Source organism: Priapulus caudatus, unplaced genomic scaffold (assembly GCF_000485595.1).
Source record: "Priapulus caudatus unplaced genomic scaffold, Priapulus_caudatus-5.0.1 Scaffold25, whole genome shotgun sequence".
NCBI lineage: Eukaryota > Metazoa > Priapulida > Priapulimorpha > Priapulimorphida > Priapulidae > Priapulus > Priapulus caudatus.
The window spans coordinates 170,112-176,126 of NW_014577086.1; the positions used below are offsets into that span (position 1 = coordinate 170,112).

Below are 6,015 nucleotides of genomic sequence, written 5' to 3' on the forward strand. Positions count from 1 at the left end.
AAGGCAAGTGTGTACGTTTCCATCAGCTTATTGATGACCACTATCAGCTCACCTTCGTGGTAACTGATAATTCGTTTACATATATTTGGGCTAGGCGTATTGCTGTTAAATCGTAATCTTGCAGCGAGCTGAATTCAGCACAATTTACGCGCTATTGTGTAGAGGTGTTACAGCAAAAATTTGAAGCTATAGTGGCGCCAATATTAGCAATGGACTGTTCCAAATCGAGTTATTTATTATATTGGTTATAATTATTTTTTATTATTTTATAATTTATTATTCGTGGGCCCGGCGATAGGGTTGAGAGACAATCAAAAATTTGGAATTTGATCTGCGTGACGAAGCGCGCGAGACGCGCTCCAGTGATTGTGATCGGCAAGCACAAGAATTGACATACTATTAATTACATAAGTAAGTAATACAATAATAACAATATTCTCTGTAGTAGTTTGGCAGTAAGTATAACATTACGGCACGCGCAGGTAATCAAGTAACGATTAAACCGCTCATATCGGGGCACAAACGATTTGGAAAGCAGTCCCGTTTGCTAAATAAAATTTTTTTTGTTTTTTTTTTGGCGCCACTATAGCTTCAATTTTTGGCTTAATTACCTATACACAAATAGGGTAAATTCACGCCGCAGTAGATCGATATGATATGACTAATAGCACACTTAGATAGAACCTACCTAAGGCACTTATAAAAAAAAACCGCTAACCCTAACCTAAACCTAAGACGCCTAAACCTAACCATAACCCTAACCCAAGACCCTAAAAAAAAAAGAATTAAATTAAATTAAAGTGCCTAGTAGTCATATCATATCGCATCTAACTGCCGGTTGCGTAAATTTTGCGAATTCAGCTCGCGCAAGATTAAGATTACTACCCCTGCAACATGACTTACACGCCGGAGAGCGCTGGGAACAGAGCATGCTGAAGTAAACTGGCTCTCATCGATTCAAATGCGAGAAATGATAAGCATCAGGTGTTTGGGTTCAGTAAAAATGCGACTTCCTTTGCAATCTATGCCGCAGTAAAGGGAAGATTTATTTTTAGCAAAGAAAGAGAAGATACTGCACTAAGATGTTTCATGCGATGTTACTCGTACATAATGACGTGATGCCCGTACTCTACACTGCCGCTCTTGTTATATTCAAAGACGTGCACTATACATACATGTGACAACTGCTTTGAACATCGGCAGCAAAACTCTCATCATTAACAATACAGGATAATCTCTACCGTAAATGGAGTGACCGAGTCACTCACGCTGCTCGCGGGTTACATCGCAGATGACAGTTTCTGCTAAAGGATTGCCCACGCAGGACTGTTGAACTCTGGTTTCCTACCGGTTCGGAGTTGTGTTTGCTAAATTACCTTGGTAAAATTATTAGCATGCTCGCAAACCATGCAAGGAATAGCATAGGGACCGAATGAATACCATATCGCCCGCAGTGATACACGAGAGAATTAATGGCACCATATAATAAATGAGCTCAAATTAGCTCAAATTAGCTCAAGTAGAACTGCCGGGCCGGTTCGTGGTTCGGTTCAAAAGCTAGTGAATGATTGCTTAGCGAATAGCTTAGTGCACCCGTTTACTACATAAATGTCAAGTAAATACATTGGGCAGATTAAACAAACCACACTTGCGAGGAAAACCTTCTGTATTCTCATTACTTGTCGTGAACTTATACTACTTTGTATCTAACCGAAAGCCATGCGTATATAGGACACCGTAGTTTTTGTAAAGCATGAGGCAAACGCACACATACGCGCACGCACGCATTCGCGCACGCACGCGCACGTACCAAATTCAGGCTTTCAGACAGACCCAGGGAAAAAGAGAGGAGAAATGTAGGAACTAAATTTGCAAAAAAACAAACATGACAAAAGTAGGATTTTGCTGAAAAAGTTTGGATAAAAGCAGGACTTACGCTGGCTTTCAAGAGCAGTTTTTACTCATACTTACCAATACAATTCTCTTGTAAAGTGTAATGTGCGCCAAAGACGTACGTATACCACCTGGGATCTGCAGTGACTACTCACTACTGTGCCCAATCCCTTCTCTTTGTGATTTAAATGACTGAGAAATATTTTTACGCTGTTTTTGGGACAAAATATTAGACAAGAAACTAAGAAAAAGGTAGGAATTTCAGGGAAAATTATGGAAAGTAGGAGCAAAAGACAAAAAAATTGCGAAAAAGTAGGAAATGCCTGCAATAGCTGACCATACCAGTCTACCGCCGTCTAATACTTGGGCTGGGGCTCCAAAACAAAAAGCGTTACTAATATCAGAACTGAACATCGACCTGTGAATACTCACTACTGTGACGCCTAGGATAGACGCAGTGCGCTGCGAAATCTCGTGAGCTGTTAGTATTTTTTTTTTTTTTTTTTTATTGTTGTTTTTTTTATTTTTTATTTTTTAGTGCAAAGTTTTTGGCTTTACGTGGTAAACATAAATAAACAAATATTTAGGCGGCTCTAATAAAACCAGCGTCATGTGTGCGACAATTTTAGCAACGTTTTTTACGCGTCATATTTTACCACAAGTTTTATGTGCACGCTGATATAAAACGTAGCGTCCGCATTTATTTCATCCCAGTCGGAATGGATTTCATTCACCCATAAGGAAACATCTTGGTGCTACGTCTTACAACATGCCATAATACATACAATCCTTTCATTAAAACCCGAAATATCTGCTTCTGTGTCTAAATTTATTACGCCATATCAACCCGTTATAGCAGTGTCGCTGTATGGCTCCTTTGTTGATCCTCTTTCGCAGATTCCCGTCGTTTCAGGTTTGGTTCAACCTGCCCAAGAAACCTCTGTATCTGCGCCATGGCAGTACTCGTATAGCCGCCTCTAGTATAGCCACGCTGACAATTAAAATAAAATACTATCAACCCTGCGGCCATGCAATCCACGCCATTTTAATGCCAGCTTAACGCTCTCAGGTATTTCATAGCAGATTTCGTTCATAGCGTCAGTGGGAATCGGCTTTCGCTTAATCGATCTAATGAGTTTCATTAAATAAATTATCATTATTGCTTACAGTGAATTATTATTATTATATATTATTATAGAGACTTCTTAATACTTCTTAGAGAACATCTAAAGTTCTTCTCAGTAATTATGATGGCCCTTGTACGGACACAGCCGAAACCAGCTACGGCATGTTCATATTGGCTTTCTCGCATGTTTCTATCTATATATCTGACCCGCCTTCGATCCCCCACCCCCGCTCAACACATCTTCCACCGTATTCTAATAAATATCTCATCTTTTTGATTCCCACAACCGGCAAGGCGTCCGATTACTTACAATGGAGTAGCAATCCGTTATAGACAATACACCTTAGTAAGCGCAGCAGAGCAGCGCGCCTGAACGGGTGCGCTTGGTTTTCTAACTGCGTAGTAAGAGGGCGGGCGTAGTAAGGCAGTGGCCGGCAATGACCAAGACCAGTTCCGGCCGGACACGGTGACCCGCCCTGTCCCCATAGCAACAACTACTGCGTTAGCTATACGTACGGATATAAGAACCCCAGCGCGCGCGCGACAGCGTTAGTCGTTGAATCAGAACAGTTAGGAGGTGAGTCTCGCGCACGACGCGCGCGGCGCGTGTTGACGACCGCGAGGTCCGCGCACGGCGCGCGGGCAAGTGGTGACAGTTCCAGGCCGGCCGGGTTTGTGTAGTGTGTAGTCAAGAGCATATAATCTGTATTTGAGTCACTGAGTAGAATAAATCCTTAGTCTGTAGCAACAAAGACGTGTTATCTTTAACTCTACTGTGATCTTCATCGTCACTCGTCCTAGTTGTGGCAACGAAGAGACAGATTAAAGAGAAGCTGACATCCTTCAAGCGGAAACGCAAAACACGTACGAAACGATAAACGAACTGGGTTTGGAACATTATAGTGTTTCAACAGTTGGACATTAATATGACAATTAATATAACTCGTAACACAAACCGCAAGGATCTTGTACATTACAACATGGCGACTATATTACACCTAAACACTCACTTCACCATAATGGCCTGTGTAGTATTTTGCGCGGAAATGCTATCCGCGCCGGGCCGTGGAGGGACGTACCGCAACGTGGCAAGCACTAGTGTTAGGATTAGGGTTAGATGCAGGGTTAGGGTTAGGGGTTAGGGTTATGGATTCGAATTAGGGAATTAAGGGTTAGGGTTAGGGTTTTTTTCATCATATAATGCTGTCGGCCTTCACCACGCATAGATTCAATTTGTGTGGATGACACCCTATATATAGAGATCCGATATATACAGCATTTAGTGTTGAAGGGATTATGGTTAGCTGTAAGTTGTTGAGAGTAATAACGTCAACTGTCTCACATGACGTGCGCCTCCATAGCCGGAGGGATAGCACACCTCAGTCCCTATTGTATGAACCCGAGTATTGTATTTGGGGTAGTACACTCGAATATTTCTCAACTAATTACGCGGTTTAACTACCAAGATAAATAATTAGAGGATCGATTGGTCTTTACTGGCGGATAATTAATCCTCTTGTTGTTTAGCCCTGACTAATACGAACAATGCATTGCCCAGGGTATTTGCAGTGAGGAGGGTCTACCTACGTAACTCGCGTTCCTTCCATGACTACGCTTCCTGACTAAGACGAAGCATTTCGGGCGATGATACGCAGCATTACTCCTCTACTCTTCACCTTAAGCTCGCACCCGGATCACACACCAGCGAAAGCAGAACAATGCAGTCAGTCCATGTGGGCCCGCTGCTGCTGTTAGGTGGCTGCTGCTCGCTGCTGCTACTGCTGATGTTCGCTCGTTCGTCTCCTGGCTGCTGCTAGGCTGTTTGCTGCTGCTGTGATGCTGCGCCCTGCTGTTGTTGCTGCTAGCTGTTGTTTGTCTGCTGGCTGCTGGCTGTTTGCTTGCTGCTGTGTGGCTTCCTGCACTGCGCTGCTGCTCTGCTGGCTGTTGGCTGCTGCTGCTAGCTGCTGCGCTGCTATTCGCGGCTACTGCGCATGCTACTGCTGCTTAAGCTACACTGAGCCTGCCTACTAACTGCTTGCTTACTATGTACTGGCTAGCTACTGCTGCTGCTGCTACTAACTTCCACTAATACAGCAACTTCGAACAAGTATGTTGATTAGATGGTTTGGCGATTGCTGCCACCCTGGCTGTTTCGCTGCTTCGCCGTGTACACCTTTAATTAACGTTTGTTAAGTTTGATAAGTGTCAGTCACAAGTATCGCGCTGTCTTGCATTAATTTTAGTTCGCGTCCTCGCACATCTCCGAGACATATTTTAACGCAGTATCCCTCAATATCACAATCTTCGTCAGTGGTATTATATTGCGTAATTGCACATATCGACCGCAATAATCCACTAGAAGCTGATAATGGAGAGGTTTTGCGGCGCAACGTGTTATCGTACACTGCACAACTAATACTATACTGCTTCAATGAAATTTCCGGAAGTAAATTTCATGCGCTTTAAATGCGTTTTTTTTCAGCGAAGATGCAATTAAAGATTGCCTGGGAATTGCCTGGAACTAAATATATGTAATTCAGGCCTCGTTAATGCTGCTCGGTTTTATGTGTGGCTGATAAATCCATGGTTGAAACACAACGAGGGGGATGATATACAAGTGGGAGGGGCATGCATCAATAGAGGCCGCTTAGTGTGGCGGAGCCTGCGAGATCTGATGTGGAGGAGTTAAGTCGCTTCACAGGCGCTGAATAGTTCATTTGCGTTCCCCCTACTTCTATTTTCTAAAGGCAGATTATTATAATCAGGCAGTAGATAATAGGGAGCGCAGTGTTGTGAACTTCAAATAAACAAATGGAAATTCGTCATTTACTAGGCCTTGTAATATCCTACGATTTACTCACGCGTAAACTCCATCCAACTTGAGCTCAATCGTACACCAGTCACAATCTCGCACTAGCATTCGTGGCGAAATCCGTTTCTCGTATAGCACCCGCAATCCGGAAAGTACAAACTAAAAACGTACGACAGCGATTTTC

General features: G+C 43.1%; 1 protein-coding gene across 1 annotated transcript in view; it reads right to left on the reverse strand.

Moving 5' to 3' along the window:
- Positions 1-6,015, reverse strand: part of LOC106814058 (polypeptide N-acetylgalactosaminyltransferase 2-like) — a 124,652-nt gene that overhangs the window by 75,078 nt on the left and 43,559 nt on the right. The gene's annotated exons all lie outside the window — the stretch shown is intronic.